At 36.0% G+C, this 19,812-nt stretch overlaps 1 pseudogene; it reads left to right on the forward strand.

Annotated features, from left to right (window-relative positions):
- The first annotated feature begins 5,012 nt into the window (after nucleotides 1-5,012).
- On the forward strand, nucleotides 5,013-5,822 carry LOC141418818 (small ribosomal subunit protein uS10-like; annotated as a pseudogene).
- The last annotated feature ends 13,990 nt before the right edge of the window (nucleotides 5,823-19,812 follow it).

Here is a 19,812-nt window from a genome sequence, read left to right on the forward strand (position 1 = left end):
TTGTCATAAAAATTAAAGCAACCAACAATTCTTATGAAATAAAAGATAATAAATATGGGTAAGATCCTAATCATTGTGAAGTTAACCATTTTTTATTGTTTATTGGGGATGAGGATTGAGTCATTTCAAATGATATCTAAGAGTACAAGTTGGTTATCTAGCTGTTTATTTGTAATTTGACATCATTCTCTGACATAACTTCAACGTAGTCAGCACATTTGTCAAGTAAGCAACATCTTCTCAATTTCATACACAAGGGGAAGAAGTTTCAAATAAATTAAGTGATTTGGCAGTTGTTGAAAATGATAGGAAATAGACTTACATTTCTGTCTGTAAATCGAGTATTGTTTGACAAACCCCTTCCTGATAAAACATAGTTGGCCACATCTCTACTGTACTGTGACAAGTTGAACTAATACAGGGAATGTTAAATTTCAATATCCAATCAAATATTTCCTTGAGACAGCAATGTAAGCTATAGTTTACATTATTTTATGTGTGAATGTATGATTTATGTAATTTACAAAGAAATTATGGAAAGTACACAAAAGTATTAGGATGCTAAGAACTTGGAGATACATATGAATGTATCATTTTTTGTTTTTTTCCTCTTTACTATTTTCTTTCATGACTCACAAATATGATGAAAGTGGCCTTAAGTAATCAGTTATATGTATTTTTCATCTCACAGCAAACAAGCACAAATAATGTTGATGTTTATTTCTATAAGATAAATAAAACTATCTAACATCATTTAATCCCATAACATGCTTGGTACATTACAAATAATTTTGCAGTTTCTTTAAGTATAAAGCTGAATAGTTGATTGAGATCATCAAGTGTAAAGTGAGAGGGTAGAGCACCCAGAATTGAAGAAGGATCCCAAGAGTGGGTGCCCTTCATTTTGCCGTTTTAATGTAGTGAAGTTCTTGTGTCAAATAAAATATTTCATACACTTTCATGGGCATTACTTTCTGGAATTCCACCATGTTCTCATTGTGAATTGCAAAGAAAGATCACTTCATGTCTCTAGAAGGGGAGAGGAAAGTGATTGTTTAGAAACAGAACCAGACTGTTCTTAACAAATAAGCACCTGCTGGAGGAAGGCTTGGTCAGAGCTATATCTCACTTAGTGGGCAGGAGATTATCAATATCAACCATTCTAAACTTCTTTTCAAACAGAGACAGAAATGTTGTTACCAAGGTCTTCAGCTGTGGAGAGTGGGGAGATGTTTGCAAATGGGTACAAAATTTCAGTTTGATATGCATTAAGTGATGGATCTATGATGGACAATATGGTAATTACTGTTAGCAACCCTCTTCTATACTTAAAATTGGCTGAGAGAGTAGATTTCAAACTATTTTCACACACACACACACACACACACACACAGGAACACACAAAGTTAGCTGTAAGGGGATGCTTATAGCTTCATTGGAATATTAGTTTGATTGGGATAATCATTTTACAGTGTAGAATATATCAAGCCATAATATATATCTTAAATGTATACAGATTTGTTTGTCAAAAAGTGTTAGTAAATTTGGAGAAGATATTATATACAAGGTACAAGAAAGTCAAGCTGAAAAAAAGTGATGGACTTCCATTAATATAACAAACAATAGTGCTGAGCCCAAGATGCAGCTGTGCCATCAACTTTTTTTATTGTTGTCATGTCAACTGGAACATGAGTGCCAGTTAGATTTTCTTATGAAGAATTATACTTCAGGCATTGTAACAGCAAATTTTATTTTTATTGCTGGCCAAACCCAGGTCTTCTGTAATGCATATACATTTATAGCAGCTATGATACAGATTTTAGTGACTAATGCATTCCAATACACTTTTAAAAGAATAAACTATCTTATTTATTTTTGCTGAAATACATAACGACTGTTTTACTGAATCTTCTCCATGTTGCATATTTGCATATAATATGATTTTACTATGCTATAAGTAAATATGCAAGCATTCATGCTTTAATATGTTTTTTCTAAAAATTTTCTACATTAATCAAAGAAAACATGCCAGTGTTCTTGGAGATCTACATGAGATTTTCACATTAATGTAAAGTTCCCAACAGAGTACATGATGTTCAGTATTTGTCTTTTCAATCTCCTAACGTCAATCCTTAACTTTCTGATTAGATTCTGTGTATTCCTAGGAGAAAAATATGTTAGAATTATAATGTCCATTTGGCCTCACATATAGAACACGTGTGGTTTAAGATGCCATCTCTATTATGAAAGTGAAAAATTTATTTATTTTAGACTTTATCTCTTTCATTAATTTAAATATTTATTACATGCATTACACATTGGTTTTTGTAAAATACTGAGGAGATAATATGGTGGTAAACAAGGCATAGGAATCTCCTGTTTTGATACATACTATATTCATTTGGGGAAATGAGAAAATAAACGTGAAGATTCTTGATTTGAACTTTAGACAAGGTGTGGTGGAGGTCTTTATTAGACATCTAAGTGAAAAGGGCAAACAGGTGACTTGATATAAATGAACATAATCCTATTTTCCTAGTCCATTATCACTAAGGTGTAATAAAGCTAAAGTTAAACTTAGCTAGTTGACTGAATCTCTTCCCAATATGATTCCCTTTACTTGTAATATCAGTTGTGAATATACTATCTTTACAATATATGTTTCAATTTGCTTGCAAGTAATTGTGACTAATGGTTTTGTTAAATTGTATAATATAAATAAGGGAGAGGCAGCTCTTATGCATATTCCATAATATTATCCAGAGCATGTTCTTATGAAAAATAATAGGGCATTTATTTTTGTCTTTAGAGAAACTGGATCTGCTGCACAGTCACACTCCATGATTTTCCACTCTCTTGTGTTCTTCCAGACTCTGATTTATTCTGTACGTCTCTTTTTATAAATCTGCTCACTTATATTTTGTGCCTTACTTCCTACCACTTTCATCACACAATGAAAAAAGAAAAATGATTAGAAGATATAAAACATTCACCAAATAAATAGCAGAAATCCAAGAGCAACACTTCGTGGTTACTGGGAACATTTTACTAACATGGTAAAATATAGGCACAATTTTTTCAATTTGTAGCAACAGAGATTTAAAGAAAGCTCCTTTGATGATGCAGCAAAATAAATACTTGCTTTGGCAAGTATTTGCCTTAACTTAAAATGAGAATGATGCAATGGATTCATTAAGGGAAGGAGAAGAGTAAATGATTTTCTCCCTACTACAGATATTTGCACATTAGAAGAAGGTCTTTAAGAGAGAATAAGACCTTTAAGCACTCACAAGTTATGTGAAGTCATGGATAACATGACTCTGGGAATCCTCACTGAGTTAAAATATTTGAATCTGTATTATAAAATGTGAGTGCGTTGATTTAAAAATGTTTAACTCCTACTTGGCTTCTACAAGAGATATTGAAACACATGTTAAATTACCATGTTACAAGGCTTTGAAAATATTCAGCATAAAATTCATCAGCATAAAAATCCTAATATCAGAAGCAACAGGCATTAAATACAAGTTTGTTGAATGTTTGTGGAAACTAAGACCTGAAAGGTTTATCAGGGCTTTTAATAAATAAATCTTGGGAGAACAAATAAGAGTAGCTGGAACACAAACAGAATCTTAATAATTTGTAGAGTAAAAGAAAACTAGCAATGAAACCAGACAGAAATGAAAATAAGGGAAAATTCGGGCAAAGATAAAGAGAAAGTCATTGCTAAATTGACAATAATCAGATATTGACTATGTGGTTATTCATTATCCTCTCACTAATCAAATAAAAACTATCACTGAATGTGCTTGCAGCCTGAAATGTGTTTTGGAATACTGAAGAGCATGCACATTAATTCAGGAATTGGCAGTAGGATAATGAAAAATCATGTGAAATGAGAATAGATCAGGAGAATTTCCTTAGAATTTGTGAGTGGGGTTTGCCATGGAAGATGTAGCAAGACAAGAATGGGTCATAGGAAAAGAATAATGCCTCTTTGGATACTCTGCATAGACAACTTTATTTTACTTATTCTGATAACTTAATTTTATTCTTTTTGGAATTCTTAGTCATTAAACATTCAGTAATTTTCCAAAAGGGTTTAGAAACTTCCCAGTATCTTTAAATGTCCCACTTTAGTATATCATTCACCTTAAAGCCTCAGTAAAATATTGCTTAATTCTTCCAATAACATTTGCAGTGTGTTTCTGTGTCTGAGAACTTGATCTAGGGGTGTGTGCCCGCATGCATGTTTGTGTGTGTGTGTGTGTGTGTGAAGAGACAAGAGATAATAACCCTTCTGCCACAGAATTTTGAAATGAATAGCAGAGACATTTACTAATCAAATAATAGCAGAGATATATGAGCTTGTAACTGCAGATTTACTGTGAAGTAAATGTATATCGTATATTGAAGTCAAATATTAGGAAAATCCAAACTCATCAAGATGGCTGTTGGGATGCTTGGTTGAGAATGTGACATTTGGTGCTATATTCAGTAGGTAGATGAGTATGAATTAGATAAGAAAATGCAGGTAGAGGACAAAACTCCTGGTAAAGGGAAGTGTATCTGTCTAATGGGAAGACAGAGATAACACAGAATATTGAACAAAAGTTAATTTAAGGAATTCTTGACTATAATAAGGATTGTACTAGTGAGTGATTGGTTAGTAAGAAGTAAATAAAACTTAAGCAATTCATGAATGGAAGTTAAAACTGGCAGACACTATTCTGGTAGCAGAGGTGGCCACCCAAGTAATGTCCCACTTCTCTCCAAGTGCAAGGGAGAGAACTTGTCAGAGAAAATACAGCTTTTGTTGGAGGACAGAAAGGTAGCTGACATGCTCCAGTGAGATCGTGCTAAAATTCTTTTTTCCCACAGTATCAAGGAAAGTTGTTTCCTAGAATGTGTTTCTTAGGAAGAATTTCTCTACAAAACAAGCATCGGAGATAATCTGTTGGCCCTGAGCTGTTCATTTCTACAAACTGCAAGAACATTATACTAGGGAAGCCATGTGTACTGCAGTGCCTGGCCCTGGAGAAGATATTCAAGCTGCAGAGGCTGGTCCCTGGGAAGTCCTATCTACAGCACCCTGCCAGGAGGATTGTGTCAGAACACAAGGAAAAGGTATTTCTTTCTGCAAAGTCTTTTTAGTATCCTCTACTGATAAAACTTACAAGTATGCCAGATGGCTAAAGAAAAATAGTGCCTACCTCCAATCCTGACATAGTGAAGTATAGATTTGGTTTTGACAAACAATAAACTAACAACTGTCCAATGAACTGATTGTGTAGAAGAAGGTTCTAGCCTTGTAAAACATAGCAGATTTGAGGAAATCACTCAAGAGTTAGTAGAACATTTTGAGGGAGATGTGGTTATGGGTGCAGCATAACTTTGTTCTGTTCATCCCTCCTCCTGACTCACCACTGTTCCCTCCCATCGAGGAAAAAGTCAGTCAGGAAGCTGCACCTTACCCATTGCTTTTAAAGATACTGGGAAACCCCTGTGGAGCCAGAGGTGGCAATTTACCGAATTCGAATCACCCTCACCAGCCGCAATGTGAAGTCTCTGGAGAAGGTGGGTGCTGACTTGATCAGAGGTGCCAATGAAAAGAACCTCAAAGTGAAAGGACTGACCAAGACTTTGAGATTCACTACCAGAAAAACACCTTCTGGTGAAGCTTCTAAGATGTGGGAGCAGTTCCAGATGATAATCCACAGCAACTCATTGACTTGCACAGACCTTCTGAGATTGTTAAAGAGATTACTTCCATCAGTACTGAGCCAGGAGTGGAGGTCGAAGTCACCATTGCAGATGCCTAAGTCAATTATTTTACTAAATTTAATAAACTGACTTATAAATTATTTTGAAAAAAAGAGTTACTAGCAGTTATTCTCCTCATGGATTTTGGTTTGAATATAATTTAATATTTTTTTAAATATAGAAAGGTGTTCACATATTAAAAGATAAATACCCAAGATTCAGAATACTGGGTATAGGGCTTGGGTTGTAGGACTACCTAACAAAGCTCTCTGAAATTCAGACTCTTTATAAAATCAAGTATCTGAAGTTGGTAACATCTGAAGCTCCTCTGTAGTTATTATATCTGATAATTAATGCAAACAAGAACTTGAATGAGCATCACTAATATGCACACGGTTTTAAGAAAAAATATCCTCAATATTCAAAACCCACAGATAGTACTACTCTAGCATATATGGTTTCTTAAACAGCACTGACATCAATAGTAACAAGTATGTGCTAATATATTTTCAATACTATTTACTGCAACCCTCAATATGCTGTATTTCCCTACTGTCTGTGAACAAGGATTGCAGTCTTGCAGGTTTCCACAGCCCTCTCAGCTGGTCCTAGAGACAGAAATCTCCCCATAGACAAGGCTGATGATACCCTCACAGATGCACAACAGGTAAGGCAGTGTGACAAGTATTTTAAGTGACTGTTACTGAATGCAAAGCAATAAATTAAGATGAGAAGGACCCAAAATTGCAGAGTATATTAGAATATTCAACTCAACATTAAAAAGGATAATTTAACCCAAACAATTATCTCAAAATAGCTTTTGTTAAGTCATAGAAGTATCTATTATAGTGTGAAAGGGAAATCTATTACATTCCTTTGACTTCACGATTTCAAACAATGACACCTTCCAATAACCAGGAAATATTGAGATGACAATTAGTATTAAAAATATTGTCAGTTTGTAAACTTACCTTAATGATATTTTTTTTATGGATCTAGTTTCAGTTTTTTGCAGACTGCTAACCAGTTTTCCCAACAGTTTTTGTTGAAGAGGCTGCTATTTCTCCATCGTATATTTTAGCTCCTTTGTCAAAGACAAGTTGGTTAGAGTTGTCTATTAATAAGGGGATGATGAATCTTAACAATAGTTTAATGTACTTTTCGTGAAATACTTCTTCACATGCATACACTGATAGTGATGGAGAAATTTAAATTTAAAGGTGATCCCTTATGCAAGTCATGAATTTTTTAAAAATTCCTGTTCAATACAACTCTTTTCAATCACACATTTTCCCCTCAAACCTCGTTATTTTTGTGTTTTCAAATGAAATAGGAGGATGGTACTAAGCCACCAAAATAAGAACCATTTTCCATGAATTTCTGGCTCATAAAGTAGAGTTTGGAAAGTATACCAAAAATCATTTTCAATAGATTTTATGTCTAGATTGGTCAAATACAAGATGTGAATCCTTTTGTGTTTGTTTTATCTTTTAGGGAGACAAAGTGAAAGGAGGATTTTCTGTATGGCAGTATTTGTATTTGATGCCAACTGTTTTCCAGGTAGCTGCTTGTGTTGTCCATTTAATTAACTTAAAGTTGTACTTTCCTTTATTGCTTTGGTAAATGTTAACATTACAAGTGACCTACATTCTTTACTCACATAATATGATTTTTGGAGTACACTGTTTCAAACTAATGCAATCAATTGACAAGTCTCTTGTGAAGATTTTTGTAGTAACTTTTATTTCATACATTACTTTGACAATATCTTTTTTGATACGCCTCATAATTATTCCATGTTCAATCCAATTTAAATAACCATACAAAAATCAAAAATAATTTCAGTTATTTTCCAATAATTGCATAAATATTCTGCTGTGTCTGCAGGTGCACCTTTGGTTCACTTCTTTGATGTGGCTGACAAGTGTTTTCTAAGGGACATGTTAGATTTTCAAAGTTATCACTCCACTAAATTCTAAGGAGAAAATATGTCTAGAAAAAACAGAATATAAATGGAGAGGAGTTTTAGCAATCAGAGCATCACTCACTGATTACCAATACCACAGAAGAACTCCAACTAAAATAAAGCTAGCAAAGATCATCACAGCATCAACCACCAAAATCAGAAGTTCATATACTTCCACCTGATGTACCTGTGAGAATTTCAAAGGAAAACACCACAGTCAAGGATTAGATGCAAGAATAATTTTATTCATATATAGAACAAAGAAAGCAATGCCATTTCAACCATTATGCATAAGTCCCCTACAGCTAGTGTTCCCATTTCCATTCTATTCTGGGTTGTTGGTAGCAGTTGGAAGGTGCAGGATATACAGAAAGGGTGTAGGAGTGTGAATATGGTACAAATATTGAATAAACAGCTTCAGCAATGTAGCAGTATACAAAAATCAACTTACAAAAATCAGTAGCCTTTCTATACACCAATGATGAAAATTGAGAAAGAGTATAGGAAAGGAATTTCATTTAAAATAGCCTGCACAAAAATTAAATACCTAGTAATAAACTTAGCAAAAATAAAAATGACCTCTACAGGGAGAACTACAAACCACTGAAGAAAGACCCAGGAATTCTACAAAAGATGGAAAGATCGCCTATGCTCATGGACTGGCAATCAACAGAGTAAAAATGGCTATAATACCAAAATGAATAGAGAAATACATACACATATGGATGCATAAATAAATATATAAGTGGATTTATTTACACATATATGTATTTATTGATAGTTCTATGTATTTATGTTTTCCTTCATTTATGTATTAATTTGAGCATTCTCACATTCATTAATGTTATGTGTTTATTTAGATATTCAAGTATTTATAAATCCATTCATTTATGTATATTCTCATTTGCTTATTTGTGTATTTATTGATGTGTGTATGTGTTTATTTTTATTGTTTGGTTATGTGTGTGTGAGTTTATGTGTTTTTGAGTGAGTGGGTATGCCTGTGTGTGAGAGAGTGTGTATATGTGTGAGTGTGTGCATGTGTGTGAGTGTATGTGTGTTACTGTGCATGTGTGTTAGAGTATGTGGGTGTATGTATGTGTGAGTGTATGTGTGTGAGTATATATGTGTGTGAGTCCATGAATTGTGCATATGATTGAGGGTGTATGTGTGTGAGTATATATGTGGGGGGGTTAGTGTGTGAGTATGAAAGTGGGTGTGTATGTGTGTGAGCTGATGTATGTTTGTGAGATGTGTGGGAGTGTATGTGTGTGAGTATATATGTGTGTGTATCTCTGTGTGTGAGTGTGAGTGTATTTGTGTATGTATATATGTGTGTGAGTTGTGTATGTCTGCATGTTAGGTGTATGTGTGTGTGTGCACGTCTGTGAGTGTGTGTGTGGGTGTCTGTGTGACAGAGTGTGTGTGAGTGTGCATGTGAGTTGTGCACTTTCCAGTTTTTGCCCAATTATTATAGGCAGCGCAATGCCCCTGAACTCTGTCCTGATTCTCTAGGTAAGCAGATGTGAGCCTGTAGAATCCAGCTGGAAGAAAGAAAAGGAAAAAAAGAAAACCTGCTTCCATGTGTACTCAGAACTCAAACTCAGGATCTTCCACTTCTAGGCCAGTTCACTATGGCATTAGCTACCTCACTAGCTGCTTCCTACTAGAGGTTTGACACCTCTATGTTCCTTTTATCCCCAAGGCCTGCCAGGGAGAAGAAACCAAGGATGAAGCAAGCTGGCCAGTGCAATTCTTAATTTTCTGAAGGCTTCTGGGCCATCAAAAAATATAAATACTTAGATGAATCAATAAATACATAAGTGAACACATAAGTACATAAATGAATAAATAAATAAGTGATTGAATAAAAGAATACAGAAATAAACACATACATCCATCACTTACACATATGGCTAGAACTGCAATGGACAACTTGCTTCATCCATCCTTTTCAATAGAGAGCCTGTACCTGCTCCTGAGGCTAAACCAGAACTCCATGTGTCCTAAGCACCACCTGCTGGTCCTGAGCATCCCTTCAGGAAGGTTTCGGTTAGGGCTCACACTGATGTCCCCGCAATGTGTCTTGAACAGTTATACATGGCTGTACACTCAGCTGTCTAGCTGCTTATTTGCCGATATAGCACGTTCTTGTCATTGTCTCTGGAGATGGTGAAAAGATACATTGTATTCTGTGCTGTGACTATTGGTTTTGTTTCTAATGCATGCAACACACTCCAGCCCCTACCCTGGAGCCCTTCAAGCCCACTTCATGAGGTAATTGCTGAAGATGAATCCAGAGGCTGCAAAGGAGAGACTCAGGGATCCCGCAGGTTGCACCAAGCCTCCCCCAGACTCCACCAGCTGTACTTCTCATTGGACACTTGCAATGACAGAGAATCCTGGTCAGGAAACTGTCACACATACCAACTGTTCCTCTCACTCATGTCTATACACATACATGTATTATCCCTTTTCTACACAAATCACCATTTAAAATAGTCACAAGGAAAACCCAGCCCAGCCCCAAGTCCAGGAGGATTGGTCTGTATTCAATGTTGATTGCTGAATGGGATCAACTGGGAATCTAGAGCTGGGCTTCTTTCCCTCAAGTGCAGGGTCAGGTATGTGCTGGTTTTATGAGCAGAGGGAGAAATCTGTTTGCACGTCTTCCTGCTATATATCAGTCTCAGGGTAGAATTCTCAAAGAAGTCAAGAACCAGAGTGGATGTGATAGTGCTAGGGCAATTTGACATTAATGATAGGGTAGAAAAAATATGACATACCTGCCACCTGTGCTGATGTTCAACTCTAATCCCAGTTAATAACATACTAAGGTATTTGGCTCAATTTTGAGGCCGCCCTTGGATACACTGTCAAAAAATACGATTCCTCATCATGTTTTTGTGCCTTGTTGGGTATATTCCATATCTCAATAGTTTATCTATCCTTCATTGTATTGAAATTTGTGAATGTTCACAAGCATTCAGTGCAGTTTTATGTCACAGTCTTTGCACTTGTGTGGATGTACATGATAATTTTTGTACATTACAAGAATTTAGATCTTAAAAATCCATACCCTGTACCTGCCCTGCTCTCCTCAGGACTGGATCCAGTAGATCTCTGATGTGGCTATTGCAGAAACTTGGTTGATGATGTTTGCAGAACACCCTCCTATGATGAGAGTGTGACTAGTGCAGGGAAAAATCTTAGGGGTGTCTTAGTCTATTTTTCACTCTGACATTGCTGCTATTATAAAATATCCCAGACTGGGCAACTTACAAAAAATGCACGTTTGCTTCTCCTATATTTAGAGGCAAAGGTGTTCAAGAAACCAGGTGTCCAAGAACAAGGCAATGGTCAATGTGTTGTCTGGTCAGGGTCGGTCCCTGTTTCCAACATTGTCTGATTGCCTCATCCTGCCTTCACAGAAGAGATGCTAACTGGGTTTTTTAGTTGCAGGATAGTGACCAGAGATCTAATCACTTTGTGAAGTCTAGATAGAGGGACACTAATTCCATCTATGTGACCACATGTCTCTTGGACTAATTTCCTACAAGAGGCCCCATATCTTAATGTTATCACTTCAGCTGTCAAGTTCCAACACATGGATGGTGAGGGGGCCATGTATTTGAGTCATACATTTCTCCATACAAATCATGTCCACCTTGAATACTAAAAGTGTACTCCATCATAAAAGCCTCCAAGATTTTAATATTCCAACATCAATTTTAAATTGCTAGTCCAAAGTCTACTGCAAACGTAATCTGAATCAGATACTTGAGTGAGACTCCAGATATGAGGAACATGTGAAAGCAAAATAATTAAGTACTTCCAAAATACAGCAGTAGGGCTGACAAAGAGAAGACATTCACACTGAAATAGAATGTCAAAAAGAAGAAATGGGTAAAAAAATCACAAGAAAATCCCCAAACCACAGTTCTCAGTCACCCAGTCTTACGGTTGATGAATGATCCAATGTGACTTGATGTCCTGCCTCTGCATAGACTGCAGTGATGTTTGGGTCCACAAGGCCCCAGAAGCCCCATTTTACTGCTTTGCTCAATACAGTCTGCACAAGAGGACTTATGCCTGTGAGCTGGGTAATTCCAGCAATCTCAAGTGGTTTTGCATGCTGCTGGCTCTAAATATCTGAAGTATAAGGAACAGAACCATCCAAGTGTCAATTATGCATTGCTTCAGTGTGTGCTCTGTTCTGTGTCTCCTCTTCTTTGTTTCTCTGCCCATCCCTCATGCTCTGTGGACATCCTTTGAAAGCTGGGTGGAGGCTGCCATGACCATCCTGCTCTTGGAACCAGAATCAGAGTCCTGGCAGCAAAAACAGCACAGAGGGTGAGCCAGGCAGGGTCAAACCAAGAGCAGCAGAGGAAGAGGATGTAAGACATAGATGCCATGAAATGAGTCTGATGTTGTGGATGAAGCCTTAAGACTGGTTTCCTTATTCAACAACGTTGCCATGAATACTGACTTAGACATGGGCACCTTGAACATTCCTTCAGTAAGATGGAATACACCATTAACACTGAGAGTGTGTGAATACTTCTTCATTTTTCTGAGACAGGTTTTTAGTGCATTGCCCAGTCAGGCTTCAACCTTTTGTTACTACTACATTGGCCTCTCCGTTAGCTTGAAATTGGGTGCATGCACCGTTAATGGATAAAGTGACTAATATTGGATGATAAAATGAGAGGGGAAACAAATCTGAAATTTTCAAGAAATTGAAATATATTAAGTATGTAATCAATTATCACATCTTTAGTTCTTACATACACTAATGATAAGCTTAATACTTTGGGTAATAATGATTGATCAATCTGGGTTAAAATATAGATGTCAAGTATATATTTCATATGCATTTTATTAGTGTGTATCAATTATCTGAAAACTTACACCATAGGGTTTCAAAAGGCATGAACTGTACATTGATCATATTAACTCCACTATTGCTCTTTACATTTCTTCATAAAATTTCCTTTAAATATAAATTGAAAAGTTAAGAAAAAAGGACAATATATTCCATGATGAGAGAGGCTGCTATAGCCATACTGATTTCCAAGAAAGAGGATATAAAAATGGGGACTGTTAGCAATCAAGGATCTGACTGAGTTGGAGATGTTACCTCGCCAAAGTTCACAGGTGATGAAAAGTAGAGTAATACACGTAAAAAAAAAATAGTTGACCTGAAGTCAACCATCAGGCTCAGTGCTTGCTATCTGCAGACTACTCACCTGGAAGACAGTAGGATACACAGGATTTACCACCCACAGAAGTGCAGCAAGGCCAAGACCTATTGTAACATCGTGTCCTGAGACCACCTTGGAGTCAGAATGGGGTGTTAATTGAGAACTGGTGAGCTTGTGATAAAGTCTGGAGTTTATTAAACAGAAATATACTAATCAAACTGTGAAAGTACCTTGTCCCATCTTCATGTAATAAGAAGTTACCATGAAAGGAAATGCAGGGATGGATGTTTGGAAAACAGATGGAAAATGTAAAGGGATGGACAAAGATGAACAGTATTGAAGTAACAGATTTATTACTGAAAAGGTAAATGCTATAAAACATTTAAAGAATAAACTCTAATTCCAAAACTGTTTCAAAAATTGAAAACAAAGGAAACAGCATACTCATTCGATAAGGCAATATTGTTCTTATGCCAAAACCAAGAAAGAACACACATGACAACTACAGGACAATAATATTATAATAAAACACTAATACAATCATTGCATAACTACACTAAAGTATTACCTGTTATGCTGATGTGGGATTTATCCCATTGATGCATGATTAGCTCATCATATACAAGTCAATAATTACAATACATCACAACAGAAGGAAGAGAAAAACCCATATGGCCATTTCTATACATGTAGGACAGTCATTCAAAGAGATTTAACACTGTTTTATGATGATAGCTCTCAACAAATTAGTTAGAGAAAGGATACAGGTCTGCTTTCCATGATTGTAACAAAATATGTGACCCAGGCTCCTTCTGAAGAACTTTGTGTTCCTCAGAGTTTGGGAGGTTCAAATACCAAACAGAATAGCAATCCTTTCTGCCTTTGCACTCAGTGGACCTGAATCTCCATAGTCACTTTTTAGAATCAAGTTGTGTGTCATATTTAACATGGCAATGTTCCATATTCTGGAAGATGAAGTCTTCACATATTTGTAAGTAAGATTTTAGAGTAATTAGGCCTCTTATATTTTGTCAGAGATAAATTTTATAAATTATAAAGTTTATGTAATATTTATTAATTATAAATTTTACTGCTATTAAAACAAAATTAAATAATGTTTACAGGATGCTAGAAAAAGAAAAAAACACATAGATTAATGTGTGCACAGCTGTGTCACTTCTATTTCCTATGAAATTATTTTGATGCAAAACCCTTTCTACTGTACTATATTCAGTTCCATTTCAAGTGTAACTTACATGTAAATTATATAGACACTCAGTGTGTGTGTGTCTGTTCATAGAAATCTCTTCAGAACAATCATATATAGGTTCCACAAAAGGTGATGTGATTAAGCAGAAACAACTTGCACCCTCTGACCACCATCTTCAGTCAAGCCATCCTCTCCAAGTCCCCTGACACTGGAGGTATCTCACTCCAAATATGTCTCCTCAGAGGAGGAGGAGACTTGGAAATCCTTATAGAAGACACTCAGTGGGACATGGGAGCAGTGACCCACAGGAATCTCTGTTTTGGAAGGACTGACCTTTATTTTGCATAGGTAAAAAAGGTAAATTCGTTCCTTTCATGGGAGACACCTTAGGGTAAATGGATCCCATTTCAGATACGTTGAGTGTTGTTTGACTTGTTTCTACAATGTCTAGGACAGATCTGTTCCAGTTTCTACAGTTGAGTATTTGCTTATTTAGTTGCTATAGGAAAGCTAAGCATCACAGTGATTCATTGGTATTTGTTCAACATAAAATTTCATGAAAACTCAGCAAATAAGACAGGGCAGTTATATCATTAATATTGATAGTGAAACAACTTTAAGTTGTCATATTACATGTGGAATTAGCAGAGTGTGGGGTCCACACATCTTGGCACGTGTATATAGAACACTGAGGAGTAATAACAAGGAGTTACAATCACCCTGTCAAATTACAATATAATTTATACCATAATGAAGAAGGTAACAATTGGAAATTCACTATTATTCTGTTGAATATAGGGCATTTTCTTTTACACTTTTGGAGAGCTAATTGAGTAATGGTAATTTAAGGATAGAAAGATGGCTAATGACATTTTATCACTCTAAAATTTAATATTCTTACATGTAATTTTCCAAGATTGATACACATAAGAAGAAATCATGTAACATTTCCTTACTTATACATTATTGAAGACATAGAAGTAATTATTTTAAAAAAAGGAAAAGAAAGAAAAGGGAACTGTTGTTAGCATGTTGCACATGCTAAGTACACAAACTGGCCTCTTCTTAGCCACAGGGGAACCATGAACAAATCCTTCATTCACAGGGGAAATGCAAGACAGCAAACAGAAGACAAATGTGAGGGACACCAAGGGGAGACTCACTCTCAAATAGTCACAGGACTCTGTCATTTTAATTCAATTGTGCTCCTACCTCCCACTGTTAAATCTGAGAAATTTCCAGACTAGAGCTTTTGTCAACTGCTCCTCTTGCCAGAGTAAGAAACAATTTTTAAGTGGATATACCCAGATTACACACCACATGGAGAGAAATGTGTAAGGGTCCCAGTACTTTTGAGCATTTCTTCTAATTCATACAGTGCATTCTGATAACCTACACTGAAGCTGCTCCTTCCCCTCATGGCACAGTCTCTCCATAATGTCTGAAAGTTCATAATTCCCCAAATTAAGGTTCACATCGTCTCTGTTCTTTTGTGCCATAAGGTGCTAGTTTCCTAGATGTTTCTGGACCCCTGCCATTTACAGCATGAATATAGTCCTGTCTCTGTGGTTCTGGAGGATAGGAACACCTGGTCTATTTTTTTAACATCCCCTATGATATAATTGCTTGTACAGCTCTTTACAAATGGTGGAGACATGGATAGACACCATCTCCTTAGCTTTAGTGCCTGAAGTTTGGTTTTCACCTTCCCCATTTCTCACCTCTGTCCCTGTTCTTTTCTCCATCAGTCTGGTGAAAGGTCCTTTGGTTCTGATAATCTGGGGGTATGTTCTGTGCTTCTTGGTTGTCTTTCTGCTTCTTTGTGTTCAGTGGCATTGGGACCATGGCCCCAGCCCAATATTTGATGGGACACCTTCTACTTCTTGCAGTGTGCTCAAAGGCTCTGCAGTCCTTGCACCCATGGCTGGAAAAGAAGATATATTAATGGAACAGAAAAAAATCCAGAGAACTCTCAAGTGTAAATAAAAAAAGAGATTTTCAAATATTACTTTCATATTCTATTTAGGCAAGATCCAATCATGTTTGGCCAATTTACTGCTAGATTGTTAAAATGATAATATGCTCTTCTAATGACCTTGTTGTAAAGGACATAGAAAGGAGGTTTGCAGGATAAAAATGCAATATTGAACGAGAGTTCACAAATAGGACAAAATGATCCTTAAATAAGATCCTGCATAGCAGGGGAGTTTGCTCCTCAGAGTGTCTATATGTTTTTGTCTCCTTGTGAGGAGGTTCCAAGAGGGACTTCAGAAATGGGAAGGAAGAGTTGATTACAGAGGTAATCATCTATGACCTAACCCAGGCTCCATTTATGGAGCACCCTTGCTCCAGCTATACACAAGCCTCCACTTACTCTCACATCTTCTTCTTCTGGTGGGGAAACACTAGGTCTGACAGATTCCCTCTCCTGCTTCTTCACATTCATATCTGTGGAGAATCTGTGGGGCTCAGTCTTATGTTAAAGACCTGCTACCTGCTTTGTCTACTGGTAGTCACCTCAGTCTTCCAAATTTGTGATTTGGAATTTCCTGAAGCACAAGAAAAAATATGTGTTCAACAAATGAAATGAACATGTCCAATAACCTTATTCCAATCAGATTGGATCTCATAATTTCTCAGTGGGAAAGCTGTGTTACTGGTTGCTTACCATTTTTAACCATTTGAAAAGATTTAAGTGTGCTTCCAATCTTTACTAATATGAAGTTAGTAAGAAAGAAAGGAAACAGAAAACTGAAAACAAAAGTAACATTTAATAATGGGTCAATAAAAAACACAAAAACCCCAAAGCAATGTGGCTTTCTTTATTATTTGATTTTGATGGTACTGGGGTTTGAACCCCCAGTACCATCAAAATCAAATGCTTGCTGCCATATTTCTAGTCAATCAACCATATTCCCTCACATTAATCTCCTTCATGGTCCATACCCCTCTCATAAGTACCCCATTCTGTGTTCACGGATTGTTGATATCTCCATGTGGCTAATAGGATTATTACACTTTGTGTGTTTCTAGATGCAACACTGCCCCTTTTACTTCATATTTGCATGATCAATTTTGTGTTTTCATTGCTGCTTTGGGACACCTGAAATGAGATGATTGAAAAATTTTGATTTTAACTATATTTTTAAAAAGTGGTGACAGAGTGAAAATGTAATAATTCATAAGTTAATTTTTCTTTGAGAAAATTTCAAACTTGGGATATGGCTCAAGTTGTCAAGTGACTGCCTCCCAAGCACAAGACCCTATGTTCAAACCTCAGTACCATTAAAAAAGAAGAAAGAAAATTGACATTATTTTATCTGTTTTTCTTTGATGCATATGGAAATGCTTGGTTTATATTTTTTCTATTGTTCTTTTTTACTTACTAAACACATATTAATTAAGATTGGATGTAGATTTAAATTTGCTCAAGTAAAACTAGGAAACAACCAGTCACACGATATTCCATCTAAGATATTATGAGACCCAACATGACTGAATTAAAATAATTGGATTGTGTAATGTGTGGAATCATGTGACTCTGACAGGAGTGCATAAAAGAGGTTTAGGTGAGACATTTCCTCTTTTCCCTTTCCACCAGCATCATGGAAACTGCATCAAATCTGGGGCTGTTTTTCTAGAATTCATCTGCTCAAAACTTGCTGACAAAAAGAAGAAAAGTGAATTTAAGTTTGAGCACTTTTTCCAATGTATTGTTCAGAACATTGCTCAGACAGAAATACAGTAGGAGGAGTATGGTGATATGCAGGTTTAGGTGCTCGATGGAAGATTATTTTATTTTATCCAGGCATGGGGGTACAAGGTTGAAATCCCAGCTCTCAGGAGGATGTAGCAGGTGTATGTGAAGTTTAACTCTTAGTGGCTACATAGAGAAAACAAGAAAACTTTGGAGTACATATTTACACCCTATTATAAGAAAAAAGCAGCAACACTAAAGAACCAGGTTAGAATATATAGCTCAGATTTGGAGACATTGCCTAATATAGACAAACTCCTGAGTTACACCCCTATATTTAATAAAGAAACTCGATGATTTAATTGTAAATAATCTATCTACAGAGCCGAAAGAAAGCATTCTAAGCCTCACTTATTTTCTTTAGCTTTCCATTTTTCAGCTCTAGAAGTTATGGTTTGGATTGCAAATTATTTTAATATTTCCTTAAAACATATGTATTGCATTTCTGTCATATGTATTAAAAGCTGTAGAACAATGGGGTTGTGTTAAGGACTTAAAGAGAGTAACAGATGGTGTTGAACTGACCAAAGTAAAGTATGAACAAAGTAGGATACACTGAGAACCCCTTTGAAAATAGATTGATAAATTAATAATAAATTATAGGATGTAAACTAGATACAGAATGTTGGAAGAACTATTTGTCGAAGAGGGAATGCTGAAGGACATTAAAGTGAGGGAATATGGTTGGTGGACTTCATACACATTTAAGAAAGAGAACAAGGAAACTACTTGTAATTGTTTCATGTGGGGCAGGAAGGGGTCCAGGTGAAGAGAACATGGGAAAATCTATGCAATGTAAAATGTAAGCACATTTGAAACTGTCACGACGAATCCCCCATGTACAACAAATATATCTTAATTTTAAAAAGCAGAGAAACAGCAATATAAATAACTAAATACTCTGAGGGGGAAGTGAAATGATCATATGGATGTATGATTATTTTATGTAAAGAAAAATCTAGGGCTGGGAACATAGAAGAGGCCCTTTCTAGCAAGCACAAGGCCCTGAATTCCAACATCAATAAGATCAAAAACAAGAAAGAAAGCAAACATACATTAATTTATGTGTTTTGTGTTTCTTATTGTTCCAATTTTAACTTGTTTATATTTTTTCTATTGGTCTTTCTCCTTACTAAAAGCATACTAATAAAGATTAGAAGCAGATTTAAATCTCTTCAAATGGGTAGAAATGGTAAGCAACCATTTGAGAGAGTATGAGATACAATGTTGTTGGATTAAAATGATTGGATTAGGTAGCATGTGCAATCATTTCATTGTCCTGGGGCCTAAAAAAAGGACACAGGGAGACAACTTTGCTCACTTAAGTTTTCATTAGGATTCTGGATGGAAATTGAAACAATGTTTTCTTTTGTTTAGGTGCTCTGGTGGCACTTCAGACCTCCTCTTTATTAGGTAAGTGATCTAACCTCACTACCATGGTGGGGTTTTTTTTTTTTTTTTTTACTTTTTTTGTTTTTATCAGAATGTTTTTGTTTTCTTATTTTATTTTTTATTCATTTATTCACAAGTGCATACATTGTTTTGGACATTTCTCCCTCTGTCCCCACCATCTCCATCTGCCTCCCACCCTCCCTCCTTCCAGGCAGAACCTGTTCTGCTCTTATCTCTAATTTCATTGAAGAGAAAACATAATAATAAGAAAGACAAAGCATTTTTGCAAGTTGAGAAAAGGATAGCTATATAGGGAGATTCCTAGCATTGCTTCCATGTACAAATGTGTTACAACCCAAGTTGATTCATCTCTCACTGACATTTTCACTAGTTTCTGATCCCCTTCTCATGATAACCTCTGTTGCTTTCAGGTTTCTGTATTAATTCCTCTGGAGTGTGGATATCAAATGCTTTAATGTTTTGGGTTTTCTACCTATCCCCATACCTTCCATGTGTGCTC

The sequence above is a fragment of the Castor canadensis genome, chromosome 18 (assembly GCF_047511655.1).
Source record: "Castor canadensis chromosome 18, mCasCan1.hap1v2, whole genome shotgun sequence".
Classification (NCBI taxonomy): domain Eukaryota; kingdom Metazoa; phylum Chordata; class Mammalia; order Rodentia; family Castoridae; genus Castor; species Castor canadensis.